The sequence below is a fragment of the Stegostoma tigrinum genome, chromosome 1, assembly GCF_030684315.1.
Source record: "Stegostoma tigrinum isolate sSteTig4 chromosome 1, sSteTig4.hap1, whole genome shotgun sequence".
Lineage (NCBI taxonomy): Eukaryota > Metazoa > Chordata > Chondrichthyes > Orectolobiformes > Stegostomatidae > Stegostoma > Stegostoma tigrinum.
In genome coordinates this window covers 39,329,407-39,349,065 of record NC_081354.1, presented here as the reverse complement: position 1 = coordinate 39,349,065, position 19,659 = coordinate 39,329,407, and the positions used below count along the sequence as shown (strand labels likewise).

Below are 19,659 nucleotides of genomic sequence, written 5' to 3'. Positions count from 1 at the left end.
ACCTAAAGCTTTTGTTCTAATGAGCACTTCAGGATATTTACAGCTAACGGAGAGGTCAGAGGGAGCTTCCATTTTAAGTTTCATTCAAAAGACAGCAGCTCTGACACTATGCAGCATATTGTTTACTGTGGTATTTTGAGATCAACCCACAATGTTCTGATTCAGAACTGAGTGCAGTCCACTTCACCACTCACAGCAAACTGCACTGAAACATTTTCGAAAGCTGTCAATTGAAGATGCACAATTCTTTCAAATTGTTGCAGAGGCTGATTACAGTTTGTTCAGTCATATAGTCCGTAAGTGGGCTGAGAGGAGGTTGATCTCATGAAAGGTGAAATTAGAAAATGCATTAAAATGTTTTGTTGTGGAAAATACAAAAAGTCTTCCAGAATTAGACATCGAAGTGACTAGGGAGATAGAGGAGGTAAGGGTAATTAGCATTAGTAAGAAGATAACTTTGAAGAAATTAATGGGGCTGAAAGTTGATTCATCCCCAAGATTTAATATTTTACATTAAAAAGAGTGAAGGAGAAGGTTTTAGAGAAAATAGGTAATCATTCATAATTGTTTCGATTCTGGAATGATTCCTGTAGACTGGAAGCTTGCAAATGTCTTCCAATTATTTCAGAAGGAAGTGAGAAAGGAAGAGGAAATAACAGACCTGCCATCCTTACATCAGCACTGGGGGAAATGTTTGAATCCATTATAAACAAAGTGATAAATAAACACTTGGATAATTATTTGATTGGCCACAGTCAGTATAGAATTGCAAATGGGAAATTATGTTTGCGTAACTTCGAGTTTATTCAGGATATTACTAAAATCAAAAAAGGGTAATTGATGGAAAGTATGTATTTGGGTTGTCAGAGGGCTTTCCATAATATCCTCCACAGGAGGTTTGTTAGCAAAATTGAAGAACATGGTATAGGAGGTGATGCACTGCCATGGATTAAGCTTTGGCAAAGAGGCAGAAAACAGAGTAGGAATAAGCTCGTTGTTCTTGCTCTGGCAAGCTGCAACTTGTTAGTTACAATAAGATACTCACGGGTTACCTGTGATGAGAGGAATATTGGCATATTTGGGTCCCAGTTGCTTATATAGGTTGAATCTTACATTTTCTTTTGGCTAAATTTGAGTTGTGTTGAGGCCACGGTAGTAGTCAGAGTCAATAAACCCCTCCTATAGCCTATCTTGCCCTGACACTGCTCTAAACTTCCCCATTCATCTTGAGATTCTCCACCTAACCCCATTGCAAGCCTTATCCTCATCAATATCAAAGTCTCTGTTTGCCTCCCCAAGCCTATCTCCCTTGCCCCTTCTATCAGTGATAATCGCCCCAGCACTCATACAGGCCTTCAACCATGAAGCCTTCTGAAATATTGATTGACTGCATTTCCCCAGTTCTCTGATAAACTTCAATAATTGGCAGAAAAACATGACTGACCAGGCCCCTAATCATTGTATTAGCAGCTGATGATACACAAGACTGCTTGTGCTGCAGTATTGTGTATGTGTATGCAGTATTTGCTACACTCTGGGACATGCTTTTGGTGTTACATTGTTATTGCTGTGTGCCAAACAGCAAGATGCCTCCTGAGCTCACTGGAATACTCAATACTGACAAGCATGACAAGCTGCTTGCCTTTGTGTCTGTGTTAAAAGACTCCTAGAATCTTGCCACATCGCTTATGGAAAGCATAAAAATGGAACAAAATTATCTGAAAGTTGAGATATGCCTCATTGAATCATAAAATAAGAGAGGAGACCATTTTGGTCCATTGCATGTACACTGTCCCATCAAACATAATTTAGTTGGTTGCATTCTCATGCCGTTTCCTCATAGGATTTCAATATTTTCTCCCTCAAGAGTGTATTATTGAAGGTGGTAGGGTGAAGTAGAAGATTTCATGGGGCTCTCTACACTAATAGTGGAACCTAAACAAAAATCAGAATCCACTGTAACAGAATTGGTTATGTTGGCATAAGAAATATGTTTCACATTGTCAATGAAATGTGAACTTGTGACTGAAAATGTTTGGTACAAATGCTTTCTATGGTAATCAATACATGAAGACTGCTCAGACTATGAGAGTCAGCAACATTTGTAAGGAAAATCAATCATGAAATAGTCAATGAACAGCATATTTCAAATTGAGCTATTTGATTTAAAAGGATTGATATTTGCATTAATGTCAAATTTTGAAATACAATGCATGTTGTCCATTCCTTTTGGGACATACCACTTGAATGCAAGTAAAGGCCTTGGGTCTTCTGACAGAGTTCACATAGTGATTCAAATTGACCATATGTAAACCTGCTCAATTATTGAGCTTGTAAGGTCCACAGGGTCAAAAATTTCAAAGATTCACCACACTCTGATGGGAAGAAAGTCCTTTTCGTCTCAGCCTTAATTGATGTATTCCTTATCCTGAGATCATGTCCACTGGCTCTGAACTCAACAGCCAGAGAATACATCTTATCTATATCCACACCGCCATGCCTTTTAAGAATTCTGTAGGTTTCAATGAGGTCATTCTTGAAACTCTGGACAACATGCACCAAGTGTCCTCAATCTCCCACCATCCCAGGGATAATCTGATGAACCTCGGTTCAAAATCTTCATATCAAATTTATTGTTCCTTAAATAAGGGGACCACATCTGCACAGAATACCCCGGACAAGGTCTCACAAAAGCTCGAAACAGCTGCAGAAAGACACCTTTGCACCGTACTCAAATCTCCTTGCAATATAGGATTACATAACCTTTGTTATTATCAATGTTTGATGCACCTGCATGATAACTATTTACATAGATTAATTGAACAATTTTTCTTAGTGCCACTGTTAGAGTCGTTTTCAGAGACCCTCACGGACTTGCTGCAATAACAAGACACTGACCTGTTTAGAAAAACACAAATCCTTTATTACAAAGCAAGTACAAACTGTGGAGGATCACTGTACTCAACCTGGCACAGAGTGCAGAGTCTCGTAAGCAATTCTCCCCAAGCAGCGGACAGTCCCCACTTTTTACATCTTATCAAGTGCATAATACATAAAGCGATTTTACATCTCACAATGACATGATTCATGAAACAATCACTACAACAGACAATGACATGATACAAAACAATTACTACATCGAAAACATAAAGACAGCAGTATAAAGTATCGATTGTTCACAATGTGACTGCTAATGACAGGAGGCGATTTCAAGTCGCCAAAGTGGCAGAATGTAATTTCAAGCCGCCGAAGTGTGTAGCTTAAACAAAAGTCAGTGCTCCGGCCCCTTTCTCAGAACAGGAGTTATTTACTTCAGAAGTCTACCACCTTTACAAATGCTCCTCACTTAACCTTATTTGAGACAGTTTCCACATACCCCCATGCAGGAAGATAAAGATTTGCACAGTTTATCTCTAATTCTATTCAGGCAGGAAGCTTAAGGCAATGTCTGCATACCTATGTGCAGGAAGATAAGGAGTTTCAAAGTTTTACAACTAATTCTAGTTGGGCAGGAAGTTTTAAGGCAGTGTCTGCATACCTCTGTGTGAGCAGGTAAAGGGCATTGATTTATAGACGTATAGAAATCAATGGGATGTTATCCCAATAACATCTCACCACCCCATTAGTAACAACCAGCCATCCTGAGAATGTTCAATTTATTCATAACCTCACCTCTGAGCCTGGTAACTGATACTCAATCCATACCATTATATTTTCCCCACAGCACAAAAAATCCCTTTGTCCTGCATAGGACCTTATGAAAAGCCTCCCGAAAATCCAATGCACCATTTCCACTTAGACTGGTTCACTGTATCAGTGCTAATATCCTCAAAACAACTCCAACAAATTGTCAAAAATGATTTTCTTTCAGAACTCTGTGTCAACATTGCTAATTTTACCATTGTTTTCCAAACGTCGAGTCCTTTATCCTCTTGGAAAGTTAAGGCTATTAATTGAGTATGGTCCTGCACCTTTCATTCTGATTGTTGCTGTAAACATTTTTCAACACACTCCCTCTGACTGACATCAAATTAGCAAGTCTGAAATGTTTCATTCTCCTTCTCCCCCCAAACCAATGCCTGGCCGTACACACCACACGTACCCCCCCCCGCCTTCTTAAATAGTGGAGTTACATTTCCTAATTATAGACAGTGAGAATCTTCCCACAATCTACAGGATGTTGAAAGATAACCATCAACATGACCATTGCCTCCCTAGCTACCTCCTGCAAAAATCTAGGATAAAGCACAGCTGGTCCAGAGGATTCATCAAACTTTAATCCATTTAACTTTTCAAATGCTATCTCTTTACTGAAACTAATTTATTTCAGTTCCTCACTTTAACAAATCTCTTTGTTGCCCAATATTTATGGAGTCATAAAGTCAAACAACATGGAAACAAAACCTTCGGTCCCACTCATCCATGCCACAATTGCAAAGAAATTGTTCTGTTTCTCCACTGTTTACCAATCTCCACGATAAAATTCTGTTGTCCCCACCTGTCCTATTATCCGCACATCTTCCCTGGCTAATATTTTCCTGAACACATACCTAAAGAATACTTTACAATTCGTCTTTATTTTCCTCACCAGTTTGTTAGATAATTTTCTTGGGGGATCTTTATGTGTTTGTCAATAAATGACCTCTTGCAAAGTTAAGGCTATTAATTGAGTTTGTCCCTGCACCTTTCATTCTGATTGTTTGCTATAAATATTTGCCAGTGACGTCAATCTCCTATCATGAGATTCAATCTTAATTCTTCTTATACATTCTCCTGCTCTGGTTAATTACTTCTTGCTATTGCACATAATATTTTAGTGCTATGATATGCAAAATTAAATGAGAAAGGATTGAGGTTGAACTGGTTTCACTAAAATTGGGTTCAATACAGAATCTAAAAAAGTGCTGTTCAATAAATACCCTGGGTACGAGAGTTTAGGAATAGAGAATAGCCCTCAGCACCAACTACATTTAGTTTGTTTAAGAAAATCTAGAAATCATTTTAAATTATTTGTTGTTTAGGCAGCAGTGGAGTCCAGGTTTACATAGTCACCTTTATAGTTAGTGTTGATGAAATGGATCTACAATAAAAAGGAATGGGAGATATGAATAGGATTAACACCTGCATTAAAATAGCATACAGAGGCTTGTTGTTAAATACAATAATGCTAGTATTCCCCACTGCCGGGTTTTTCCTTAGGTCAAGCTTCAAGTCCCAGAAAGGCAGAGTTGTAACGAAATGTCAACTGCAGGGATCATTATTTGAAGTCTAGTCAAGGGATTTTCATAACTTGTAGTTAACAACAGGGATCAATCTATAATAAAAGTACTTAATTAGTACGAATTAATGTGCTGGCCAGCAAAATTAAAGCTGATGGAACAAAAGGGACAGTGGCTGAATAGATACAGTAACAGGTTGAGTAACAGTGGTAAACAGTTGTCGTTTTTTCTGAATGGAGGAATCAAAGCAAGAGTATCCCAGCTGCAAAAACAAGGAGCACTATTTCTATTAACTGCTTAGACTTGAATCTGTAGGGCACAATTTTAAAGTTAGCTGTTGACATAATATTCAGAAGTATTGTGAACTATGTGGAGGATAGCGATAGACTTCTCAAGGTGATAGTTGGACTGATTGGTGGACACATGGCTGATTAAATCTACGACAGAATGAGGACAGGCATTACAAAAATGAAGGATATGATTTGTAATGGGCTGCCGAAACAGAGAGATTTGGGAATGTATGCACACAAATAATTGTAGGTGGCAGGGCAGTTTGAGAGAGTGGTAAGAAAGGTACATGGGATCCTGGGTTTTATAAATAAGGGCATCAGGCAAAATCAGGGAAGTTATGATAACCTGTTGTGAAAAACTGGTTCATTTTCAACACAAGAATTGTGGCTAATTCTAGGGAATTATAAACAAGCATGATTTCAGGGATAAGGAATATCCTTCAAATAGAAAAGAACACCAAGAAGAAATCATGAATGGTCCACACAAAATACAAGATGATAACTGTTCCCATTGTTGCAAGGGTGAAGACCACAGGTATAAGATGAATGGCAAAAAGACAGATAAATGAAACCAGATGGATCACCTGACAGCAAACTAGGCATCAGAAAAGACAATGGTAGAAACAGACCTGTCAACACGACAAAGTCCACTTAACCAACATTTGGGGGGGGGATGTGCCAAAATTGGGACAGGTGTCTCACAGGCTAGTCAAACAACAGCCTAACATAATTATAATCACAGAATTATATCTTACAGTCAATGTCCCAGACACTACCATCACCATCCATGGATATGTCCAGTCCCACTAACATGACAGAGCCGGCAGAGGTGGCTGCACAGTAGTACACAGTCAGGAGGGAGTTGCTCTGGGGGTCTTCAACATTGAACCCAGACCCTGTGAAGTCATATGGCTCCAGGTTAAACAACGGAAAGGAAACTTCCTGCTGATTACCATGCATCATCATTCATCAACTGATGAATTTAAACTCTTCCATGTTGAACAACAGTTGGAGGTAGCACTGAAGAGTGCAAGGGCACAACAAGTACTCTGGGTAGGAGATTTCAAAGCCCACCACCAAGAGTGGCTCAGCAGCAGTATTACGAATCGAGCTGGTCAGGTCCTAAAGGGGAAACATGTTTGACTGGGTCTGCAACTGGTGGTGATGCAGCCAAAAGACAGAAAAACATACTTGACTTCATCCTCACCAATCTGCCAGCTGCAGATGTATCTGTTCATGAATGAATTGGTAAAAGTGACCACCACACAGTCCTTGTGGAAATGAAGTCCTACCTTCATATTGAGAAAACTCTCAATAATGTTGCATGGTACTATCACTGTGCCAAAAGGGGCAGACCTCAAACAGACATAGTAAGAACTGGTGATGCTGAAGTCAGAAATAACACAGCAGGTCAGGCAACATCAGAGAAGCAGGAAAGCTAACACTTCAGGTCAGGTCCTTCTTCAGAAATGGGGAACAGGGAAAGGAACTTTGAAATAGAGAGAGGAGGGGTTGGGCTGGGGAAGGTGGGTGGGATGGTGATAGGTGAGTGCAGGTAGGCAGTGGTGGGGATTGGTCAATGAGGTCGGAAGACCAGATAGGCGGGACAGATCAAGGAGGTGGGGATGAGAGGGGCTGGGGAAGTTGGGTGGGACGGCGATAGGTGAGTGCAGGTAGGTAGTGGTGGGGATTGGTCAGTTCAGTGGGAGGAACGGATAGTTGGGAGAGAAGACAGGCAGGTCAAGGAGGGGGGAATGAGACAGAGCGTTGGGATGAGGCCAGGATGGGGAGATTTTGAAGCTAGTAAAGTTCACACTGAAACCTCTCCCCACCCCCAGCCTCATCCCATGAACAACCCTCCCTCTCATCCTCACGTTCTTGGCCTGACACAACCTGTCCATCTTCTCTCCCACCTATCTGCTCCTCCCACCTCACTGACCAATCTCCACCACTGTCTACCTGCACTCACTTATCACCAGCCTACCTACCTTCTCCTGCTCCACCCCTCCTCTCTCTAGTTATTTCAGAGGTCCCTTTCCCCTCCCCCATTTCTGAAGACGGGTCCTGACCTGAAATGTCAGCTTTTCTGCTCCTCAGATGCTGCCTGGCCTGCTGTGTTCCTCCAGCTCCAGACTTTAAACAGATCCAGCAACTCAAGACTGGGCACCGTGGGCCATCAACAGCAGCAGAAAAGTACTCCAGCACAATCTGTAACCTCATGGCCTGGTCTATCCCTACTCAAGCATTACCATTAAGCCAGGGGATCAACCTTGGTTCAATGGAGGGTGCAAGAGGCATGGCAGGAGCAGCACCAAGCATAGCTAAAAATGAACTGTTAACTTGGTGAAGCTACCAAACAGGACTACTTACCTGCCAAACAACAGAAGCAGCAAGTGATAGAGCTAAGAGATCAGATCAAAGTTTTGCAGTCCTGCCACAACACTGAATCCCCCTCTATCAAGATCCAGGGGGTTACCATTGACCAGAAGTGGACTTGCCACATAAACACAGTGGCTACAAGAGCAGGTAAAAGGTTAGGAATACTGTGCTGAGTAACTCACCTCCTAAATCCCAAAAGCCTGTCCACTATCTATAAGGCACAAGTGAGGAGTATAATGGAATACTCCCCACTTACCTGGATGGGTGAAGCTCCAATAACAGTCAAGAAGCTTGACACCATTCATCATAAAGCAACATGCATAATTGGCACCACATCCATAAGCATCCATTCCCTCCACCACTAACGCTCCATATCTACAAGATGCACATCAGAAATTCACCAAAAGCTTGCCCTGCTGCTAAATCATACTTTCATGCCACTGGCATTTAGAACTTTAATAATAATCACTCGGAAAAGGACAAAGAAAAAAGAAAACAGAGAGGTACACAGTTCTGGCTACATTGGGAATGACACACTGTTGCAAATTCTAAATATGTCAAATAGTCTCAGACAGCACCTTTGAAGCGCATGACCAGTTCCATCTAGAAGGAGAAGGGCAGCAAATATATGGGAATACTACCACCTTCAAGACCCCATCCGAACAACTCACCAACCTGACTTGGAAATATATCACCATTCCTGTCGTTGGTTAGTATCCTGGAATTCCTCCTTTGTGGAATTGTGGATCTATCCACAGCAGGTGGACTGCAATGGTTCAAGACGGCAGCATACCACCACCTTCTCAAGGGCAACTAGAGATGGGCAATAAAGCTGGTCAGCCATCGACACCCACATCCCACAAATGATTTTCTTTTAAAAAACCATTAGAGGCGTGAAAAATCAAACCAGTGAATAGTTGAAATGTGGAACACACTCACAGTATGTGTAATAGAGACAAATTCAATCCTGGTTTTAGAAAGGAAACTGGATAAACACCAAAATAAAGAAAATTTGCAGGCAATGAGAAAGAGCTGGGAGTGTGGAACTCATTGGTTTGCTGTTACAGAAAGCTGATCTGAACAAGACAGGCTGAATGACCCACTGCTGGACAACACAAACTCTTATACAATTTTAGAAGATTTGTGCTCCACTCCAATTCTAATGTATGATAGTTTCTGGCTTTATCAATTTAAGTTGAGGTGGCATCACTCACTGCCCTGATGTCTTTTTATAAACAAGGAGAAATAAATCATCAAAAGAAGTGACAATTCATTTCTCATGCACCATTCCTCATTATAATGTGTGATGTCGTATCAAAAACAATGTTGCTGGAAAACTCAGCAGATCTGGCAGCATCTGTGGAGGAGAAAACAGAGTTAATGTTTCGGGTCTGGTCACCCTTCCTCAGAACAGCATCCACAGTTCTTTTGGTTTTTATGTGATGTCATATGTTTGCCAATAACCAGGAATCCAGATGCGACGTATTACATTTCTGATTAATAGGAACAAGTACTCAACGCCATCATTGGGTATGTGATTTCAGTGGCCATATTCTCACAGCTTTTGCACATGGACTTTACATATGCATATATTTGATGTTGGTTTGTTCAAATAAGAAGCAGAATATGGAACTTATTTTTTCATTCATGTGGATATTTTGCGTATTTAAATTTTGCAAAGGTGTATCACTCCCAATATAATCAAAACTGTGCACCCCTCTGCTTTCTTTCCTTTTGTCCTTTTCCAAGTGTTTATTATTAAAATTCTAAGTGCCAGTGGCATGCCAGTTTGACTTAGCAACAGTGCAAACTTTTCACCAGTGAAACCTGCTATCAGCTGATCATGTTGCATCTATGCTTATTAAAGAATCCCCTGGTCAAACAGGGAGGCTGCTTTCACTGCCAGGATGCTCCACAACCATTAGAAGAGATGATTGCCCATCAGGTTAGAACTTTTCAGCATGAGAAACGCAAATGGAATCTTGGCATTTATTGCAAAAGTCTCAATTATAGATGTAAAGAAGTGTTGTTGCAATTACATAAGGTGTTGGTGAGACCACACCTGGAATATTGTGTCCAGTTTTGGTCCCCTTATTTGAGGAAAGATGTTGTGGTACTGGAAGCAGTTCAGCGGTGGTTCACCAGATTAATTCCAGGGATGCAAATGCTGTCATAGGTGAAGCTGTTGAATAGCTTGGGCTTGTACTTGCAGGAGTTCAGAAAAATGAGGAGGGATCTGATTGAGGTGTATGAAACACTAAAGGAGATTTATAAGTTAGATGTTGGACAGTTGTTCCTCTTTGTGGGGCAATCTAGAACAAGAGGTCATTGATACAGAGTGAGAGGAGGTAGGTTCAAAACTGAGATTAGATTGGATTCAACTCAATTCAATTCCCTACAGTGTGGAAACAGGCCCTTTGGCCTAACAAGTCCACACCACCCATTGAAGCATCCCACCCAGATCCATCCCCCTATAACCCACAAACCCCTGAACACTACATGCAATTTAGCATGGCCAATCCACCTAGCCTGCACATCTTTGGACTGTGGGAGGAAACTGGAGCACCTGGAGGAAACCCATGCAGGCACAGGAAAAACGTGAAAATTCCACACAGACAGTTGCCCAAGGCTGGAATTGAACCCAGGTCCCTAGCACTGTGAGGCTGCAATGCTAACCACTGAGCCACTGTGCCACCCCAAAGAGATGAGGAGAAACTACTTTCAGAGGGCTATGAATCTGTGAAATTCATTACCCCAGAGTGCAGAGGAGACAGAATCAACAGATTCAAGAAAGAAATAGGTATGTTTCTGATGAAAAGCAGGATAAAAGACTTCGGGGTGTAGATGGGAAAGTGGAGTTGAGACAAGGATAAGGTCAGCCATGATCATGCTAAATGGTGGAGCAGGTTCAAATGGATGAATTGCCTACTCCAGCTCCTAACTCCTATGTTCCTATATCCTATGGCTCGGTGATGTCTTCCTGAACATTCTCCTCCCAGGCTGTGACTGGATGGTGGGAAATGCTCTTTGCTGAAAGTGACATCATGTGGCTGTCTCACCAGACTAAAGCAGCCCAGGTAGAGAGAGCAGTAGAGGATAGTAATTGTGGAGTAATATGTTAAAGCTGGATCCTGTGTAGGAAGAGCATCAATGACCCACTTTAACATGGAACTGTAGTCGGAACAGTTGCGTCTTTAACAGGAGTGCCTCATGTGTGGTCATCAAAAATGTGCATGTGCAAGTGAGCAGCTATGCCACAGAAGTAAATGTGTATCAGCTTTAAGGCCACATGGCAATTGAGGCCAGTGCATGTGGAAGTTTGCTTTTTGTGTGCACTTAAATATAACGTATGATTGATAAGACCATGTTTGAGCTGGGATGCAACGCAGACATGTGAATTAGGTTTTAGTGGACATGTCATTAACTCTGCACTTTCATATCTAGGAGAAAAGAAACGTAGAAGGAGAATCACCTGACCTCAGATCTCCCACAGCAGTCAAAGATGAGGCAATGGAGATCCCTGGAGAAGCGGTAGAATGACCAGTGAAAGCTGATGAGGGCTGGGCAGTCTAGCTATAAAGAGAAAGTGACAACTGTCCTATTGGTGTCACATGTGCACACAGGTTGGGAATAATGAAACATGAAGAGCTCAAACTGTGGTGATTCTTAATGTGATTCTTCTTGTCCGATAAAGGATCCGAGGATCAGGCACAGGGCCTTGAAAAGAGGGTGATAACATGTCTATTGCTGAGACCCATGCTATAGCCTGCAGAGCAGCTCTTAAAACATATGGGGACAGAAGTCAAATTTGCCATGAAAAGCCCAGGAAAATATAATTATGGGGTCCCATTGGTTGCATGGATAAAATCTCTGAGGAACTTCCCCTTATATCAGAGACTGCTTGCTGCGATATATTCACTCCTGCACTTATCAGCAGCAAATGTGGGATGTAACCAGTGCTATAGATCAGCTATATTTGGGGAAGAGAGTGTATTATCTAAAAAGAGAGTCTGGACAAACTTGGATAGTCTTTTTTTCCAGAGCTTTGAGGGTGAGGGGTGACCTGATATGTGTACAAAATATGAGAGGCAGTGATAGGCTGGATAGGGGACATAGGTTCATGGTGAGAGGAGAAAAGTTTAAAGGAGTTGAGAGGGAGGATTTTTACATAGAAGGTGTTAAGGGGAGGTGGTAAAAGAAGAAACATCAGCAAAATTTAAGAGGCATTTAGACAGATGTATGAACAGGCAGAGAAAATAGGCATATGGACCATGTGAAGGCAGATGGGTACAGTTTAGAATAGCATCATGGACGGGACAGACATGGTGGGCCAAAAGGCTTGTTCCTGTACAGTACGTTCACTATTCCATCTAAGAGACAGGTTAGCCGCAGGGTGGAGTAGAAGAGAAAAGGATGCTAAGAGGGTCAGGAAGGGGGAAGACTGACAGAAGGGGAAGCTTGCAGAAGGGCAGAAAATGGATTGGACAAAGGCTACAGGGAAGAAAGAGAAGATATAGTCTCTGGCCAGCATTGGAAATGGCTACGAGACTGATTAAGAGCTACAATCAAGCATATTGGGAACAAGAACAAAGTTACTGGAAAAGCTCAGCAGGTCTGGCAGCATCTGTGAAGGAGAAAACAAAGTTAACATTTTGGGTCCAGTGACCCTTCCTCAGAACTGATGGTGGCTGGGAAAACGTCAGTTTATATGCAGAAAATAGGAAGGTGAGTGAGGTAGGGAGTAAACGATAGGATAGAGCCCAAAGAGAGAGAAAGACAGTTGGATAGACAAACTAACGATCAGGCTGGGAGGGTGAATAGTTATTAATGAGGACTGTTAGTGACTAACAACAGGGGTGTGTAATGGCAAGGCTTTGTGGTAACAAGGTGAGGTATGTGGGGTAGGGGCCTGGGACAAGCGAGAGTTTAGGCACAAAAATTATTGATCTCAATTTTGAGTCTGGAGGGCAGTTGGATCCCCAAGCAGAAAATGAGGTGTTGTTCCTCCAGCTTGTGTTGGGCTTCACTGGAACACTGCAGCTAGCCAGAGACAGAGATGTTGGCTAGGGAACAGGGTGGTGCATTTAAGTGGCAGGAAACAAGTAGTTCAGGGTCTTTTTTGCGAGCAGAACGTAGATGTTGTGCAAAGCGGTTGCCCAATGTAGAGGAAAGCATACCGTGAGCAGTGAATGTAGTAGACTAGATTCTGGGAAGTGCAGGTGAAGTGTTGCTTCACCTGAAAGGTATGTTTGGGCCCTTGGATACTGGGAAGGGAGGAGGTACATGGGCAGGTGTTGCACCTTCGCCAGTTACAGGGCAAGGTACCTTAGGGCTGCGGGGAGGTGTTGGGAGTGAAGGAAGTGTGGACCAGGGTGTCCCAGAGGGAACAGTCCCTATGGAAGGCGGGCAAGGAAGGGGAGGAAAATACATGTCTGGTGGTGGAATCTTGCTGGAGGTGGCAGAAATGGTGTCTGATGATCTTCTGGATGTGGATGCTGGTGAGATGCTAGGTGAGGATAAGGCGAACCCTATCGCTGTTGCGGGGGGGGAAGAGAAGGGGTGAGGGTGGAAGTGCAGCAGATGGGTCGGACCTGGTTAAGGGTCCTGTCGACGAGGGAGTTGGGAATCCTTGGTTGAGGAAAAAGATGGACATTTGGGGGGCTCCCTTGTCAAAGTTGGCCTCATCTGAACATATGTGACAGAAACAGAGGATCTGAGAGACTGGGATGGAGTCTTTACAGGAAGTGGGGTGTGAGGATGTATAGTCCAGGTAGCTGTGGGAGTCAGTTGATTTGTAATGGATATTAGTGGCTAGGCTATCCCCAGAAATGGAAACAGAAATGTAGAGGAAGGAAAGGAAGGAGTCAGAGACAGACCAGGTAAAAGTGAGGGCAGATGGAAACTGGAGGCAAAATTGATGACGTTTTCCAATTCCAGACGAGAAAGGGGAGCAGCGCCGATGATATCATCGATGCATCGGAGAAAGAGTTGTGGGTGGTGGTCGGAATAGGACTGGAACAAGGAATGTTCCACATACCCCACAAAGAGACAGGCATAACTAGGGCCCATGAGGGCATATTGGAATCGTTGATCAAGCTGGTTAAAACTCTGACCTAGGCTAAAACTGCAACCAAGACATGTTGTGACCTGTCCTGTAAGCTGTGACTTTTGATTTCCTGTGTTGACTAAATAAGGGAGGTGTCATGGTTGTCTGTTCGACATATTGGCACCACTATTACATTATATGGACCATGGTATGTGGATGTTTATAACTGCATATAAACATTTGCAAATTGTTTACCAGTGAACTGCATTGGCTGGAATCAAACCTGATCAGGTTTTGGTCAATTCCTTGGCTGAGTGCCAGAGAAGGTTCTGTGAAATGACCAGACTTTGGGATAGAAGTTAACAGCACAAAGAATTTTGTAGGAGCAACCATTTGAGATCAAGATTTGAGAGGTTTGAAATTATCTTCAGAGAGATGAAGAGCACAAGGCAAGATCTACATCAGGAACAAAAATTGGCCATTTCCCTTGAATTGGGATGGCGTTTGTTTCAAGCCAAACTTACAGGATTAAAGTTAGTGTTAGAGTTAAATGTGAATTAAGTTAATGTAAGGTAAGCAGAAGTTAAATGAAGTGAGTTAAAGTTGAAGTTAAGATAAATGAAATGCAGAGGCAACAGGGAGGCAAAGGTGTATGGTATTATCATTAGACTATTAATCCAGAAACTCAGCTAAAGTTCTTGGGATAAGAGTTCAAATCCTACCATGGCAGATTGTAGGGGATTTGACTTCAATGAAAAAAATCTGGAATTAAGAATAACCACAAAATTATTGTTGATTGTCCGAAAAAGACAACTAGATCATCTGGTCTGCCTACATATGATTCCAGACCCACAGCAATGTGATTGACTCTTAACTGTTTTCTGGACAATTAGGGATAGGCAATAAATGCTGGCCTTGCCAGTGACACCCACATTTGTTGAATGTAAAGGAAAAAAATATGTTGCAATGAATGTAAGTTTTATATTGAGTATTGTAACCTAAAAAGCTTAATAAAAAAGATTTTATTTAATTAAAATCTGAGTCGACTCCCTGTCTTTTGTCTATCTCACAAGGGAGCAATGCCTGGGGTAAAATGTTTGAGCACTTCTTTTCAGGTAACAAGGGTAAAAATAAGGAAGGCTGCAGGGAAGGAGAGAGAAGGAGTAAGGCTGTAAACGAAGAAAGAGAGAAAGGCTGCAAGGAGGGGAAGAGAGAGAGAGGCTACATGGTGTGGGGTGGGGAAAAATTAGAACAGGAGTTGCAAGGGAACGAGTGAGAGACAGACATTGCAACGATGCAGAGTGATAAGGTTGCAAGCTAGAGAGAGAGAGACTGAAGTATGTAACAAGGCTGCAAGACAAGGTGGAAGTTGAGAGGAACGTTGCAAGTTTGGGGTGTAGGAAAATGAAAGCTAGAAAAAATGATTGAACATTTTTAAACCAGTCAACTAAAATTACTCACTAATTAGAAACGGGGAAATGACTAAGATAATGAATTATTTGCATATTAATGTGGAATCTCTAGCTTGAGGCTGTGTATGTTCAGAGCTACTATACCTGTGGCAAATGTAGTGGATGCTATTTGTAATAACACTCCGTGAATTGTTAAAATCTGAGAATGAGATCTGAGATGCAGTAAATAAAAGGGTGGTAACTGCATGACCTAAATATTCTAGCTTTGTACTATGTAATGCAAACACATTAGTTTTGACCTCAATAGGTTGAATGGACTCCATCAGTTCATACATCTTATGTTCTAATATCTAAATAAATGGCTGACACCAGCACTATTGAATTTTGTTTTCTGGAAGTTGGAAAGATGGACCAAAGTGAGAAGTCCAAAGCCTCACATGGCAATACAACATATAAGTCCTAATTACAACTGGCATAACATTGCTAAGAGAGCAAAGATGACAATGAATAATCTGAAGTAAGTAGGAACTGCAGATGCTGGAGAATCTGAGATAACAAGGTGTAGAGCTGGATGAACACACCAGGACAAGCAGCACTAGAGAAGCAGGAAGGCTGACATTTGGGGCCTAGATCCTTCTTCAGAATTCTTTCTGAAGAAGGGTCTAGGCCCAAAATGTGAGCCTTCCTGCTCCTCTGATGCTGTTTGGCCTGCTGTGTTTATCCAGCTCTACACCTTGCTATCAATGGATAATCTGAAGTTGGGAGCCCAAAGCTTGTCTCAGTGGCAGCAAACATATTGCTGTAAAACTGAGAATTGTTAAATGAAGCAGGTAGATGGTTAGAGGCAGCGGCTGTCATGATTGACAAAAATGAGAAATCAGACATGAGAAGAGAAAATCCACATTAGCTAAAAGCCTCAAATCCAACCTGACCTCAGGGGAATAAGATAAGCAGAAATGTTGTTTCCTGTTGTAGGAACCAGCATTAAACTGAAAAGATTACTTATAATCCCAAATTTTAACTTAAGCAAATCTTACACCCACTAAAAGCTGTCTTGTTAATTAAAAAAAACTCAGTAAAAACCAGAGATAGCAGGAACTGCAGATGCTGGAGTCAGAGACAACACAGTGTGGAGCTGGAGGAACGCAACAGGCCTGGCAGCATCTCTGACTTCAGGATCTGCAGTTCTTACTGTCTCTGAGTAATTTATAACCCCACTGCAAAGTCTCCTCAAAGTATGCCCACCTTGAAGAAGTTGTCTTCCTCCCTCCAGAAAGTCCTCAGTGAATCTGTCTCCCACTGCAACCCTCTAGTAATCTCCCGCTCCTCTGATGCTGTCTGGCATGTTGTGTTCCTCCAGCTCCACAGTGTTTTCTCAGTAAAAACCAGAGCTATTGTTGAAATTTTGAGGTGAAACATTGCCACCTAGTGTTACATACAGAATTGAGAGTTTTCTGTTTTTGTGACTCAGACGTGACAGACAGTGACAGACTCAGGGGAAGAAACACGGTGCAGAAAATATATTTAACAAGCAGGATAATGTAATAGATGCAAGGAACCTCATGCATTGTTAGTAGTTCTTGTCACTTAGCACACTGAGTGTTGTTTTGAGGTGAAGTGGGCAGTTAGTCAATCAGAAAGCAAAGGGATAATTCTATCAGAGATAATGGGAACTGCAGATGCTGGAGATTCCAAGATAATAAAATGTGAGGCTGGATGAACACAGCAGGCCAAGCAGCATCTCAGGAGCACAAAAGCTGACGTTTCGGGCCTAGACCCTTCATCAGAGAGGGGGATGGGGGGAGGGAACTGGAATAAATAGGGAGAGAGGGGGAGGCGGACCGAAGATGGAGAGCAAAGAAGATAGGTGGAGAGAGTGTAGGTGGGGAGGTAGGGAGGGGATAGGTCAGTCCAGGGAAGACGGACAGGTCAAGGAGGTGGGATGAGGTTAGTAGGTAGCTGGGGGTGCGGCTGGGGGTGGGAGGAAGGGATGGGTGAGAGGAAGAACCGGTTAGGGAGGCAGAGACAGGTTGGACTGGTTTTCTGATGAAGGGTCTAGGCCCGAAACGTCAGCTTTTGTGCTCCTGAGATGCTGCTTGGCCTGCTGTGTTCATCCAGCCTCACATTTTATTATCTTGGGATAATTCTATCTTCATTTTAAAGTAATATGTCCAATTTTTGTTTTATACAATGCATTTGACTTTTTAATTTAATATCTGAAAATTAGAGTGGATTAGACTGTGGGATTTACTCTGCAATGCAGGCTGACAACAAGAAGCATACTAAATTGAGAACTGAAAGAAGAGATAGAGAGGTGTATAATGCAACATGGAGACAATAATGACTACAGATACTGGAAGCTAGAGTCTATAGATGTGAAAATGAAAAAGCACAGCAGGTCAGACAGCATCTGAGGTCCTGAGAAGCTGTGTGACCTGCTGGGCTTTTCCAGCCTCACATCCATGTACAATGTAACATGTTTTGTCGATAATTTTTAAATTACTTGAATAAACCTGTAAAAGTCTTTTGGTTCTAGCTAACAGTGATATAGAGAAAGATCATTTTGATGATTAAATAAGACACTTGCACTTTTGGTATGGCTTTTGGAGTCATGAAGTTTGATTTATCAATGCACTCTTAATATTAGTGTCAGAATGAATGCAAATTTAAGGAAGATTTTTCCATACAGTACTTTGATCAGAATCATGTGGAGTATTTTACAGACAAACACATCTTGCAGCTTCACCTATTCTTTCCTCTTAAGACACATCTCCACATCCCACTGAACTGCCACCGCTCCACTCATTCTCATCTCATTGAAGTCATATACCCATCTGTCTCAGTTACCAACCTCAGAAGTTATTATAGAGTAGTACAGCATGGAAACAGGCTGTTAGGCCCCAACTGGTCCATGCTGACCATGGTGCCCACTCAGCTATTTCCAATTGCCTGCATTTGATCCTTATCTCTCTAAACCCTAACCATCCATGTACCTATCCAAATGATTTTTCCTAAAATGTTGTTATTGTACATGCCTTATTTAAGAAATATTTGGATAGGTACATGGATGGGAATGGTTCAGAGTGATATGGACCAAATACGGATAATTGGAACTAGCTGAGTAGGCGCCATGGTCAGCATGGACCAGTTTGGGCTGAAGGGGCTTATTTCCATGTCCTATTACTCTATCATAACTTTTGAGGTTGGTAGGTGAGACAGATGGGTATTATTATTCCATCATTGCAATTAATTCCATTTTGAAATTGTAACCACCCCGACTTCTATTAAGGTGACCATGAAACTATTACTGAATGACTTAAAAGCCCAGCTGATTCACTAATGTCCTTTAGGAAAGGAGATCTTCCAAACATACCTGAGATAACAGTGTGGTGCTGGAGAAACTCAGCATTTTCTGAAGAAGGGTCCTGACCTGAAGTGTCAGCTTTCCTGCTCCTCTGATGCTGCCTGGCCTGCTGTGTTCCTCCAGTTCCTCACTGTGTTATCTCAGTCTCTAGCATTGGCAGTTCTTACTATCTCTGCCATCTATACCTGGTCTGACCTACATGTGACTTCCACTCCTTTGTAGGCTGTTGAATATACCTAGCAATGTAATGCACCTATTTTGCTTCTTAGCTTAAACAAATGGACTTCATCCTCCGGGACATCCTCTGTAATCAACAATGTTAACATTCTGAATCATTCATGAAACCTGACTAAAATAACTCCACAGAAACATATATCAACAGTCCTTGACTATAGACTATATGAAGTCAGGCACTAGAGTATCAGTATTTTTGATATTCAACCTGTTTATGTCAGCCAGATCTCCCTGATTGGACGAGATTAACAGATCCAATCAGGAACTCATATTCTACACTGTCCAACAGGCTGACCTCATTACAATCAGTACACTGCCTTTCCTTCTTCATCTTTCAAGTATACTTGTAATGAAGTATTTAGCACCTGACCCGCAATTCTTTGGTGCAGAATCAGAAATGTTTATTTATGTGTAGGTAAAGGGGTTGGAAAATTGCAGAGGTAAGAGGGGCAAGACCATACAAACATATATACAAGGTTTCTGATTAGGTTATTCGGCCTTTCAAGCCAACACTGCTTTTTAATTTATCACCTATTCAACATTAATTTATAAATTTTTGCCTCCTATATCATCGTCATAGTTTACTTTCTTGCCCAACTTGTGTCATCAGAAAATGTGACAATTGTATCTTCCATTCTTTCACCCAGGTCATTTATATAAATTGTAAACAGTTGAATTCCTTGTTCAACATTGTCCAACATTGTTCCTGGTAGTA

General features: G+C 41.8%; 1 long non-coding RNA gene across 1 annotated transcript in view; it reads right to left on the bottom strand.

Moving 5' to 3' along the window:
• Positions 1-16,703, bottom strand: part of LOC132209496 (uncharacterized) — a 156,430-nt gene extending 139,727 nt beyond the window's left edge. Inside the window, exon 1 of the long non-coding RNA XR_009445608.1 lies at positions 16,592-16,703. This is a non-coding gene — a long non-coding RNA (uncharacterized LOC132209496). The remainder of the gene's footprint in view (positions 1-16,591) is intronic.
• Between the last annotated feature and the right edge of the window lie 2,956 nt (positions 16,704-19,659).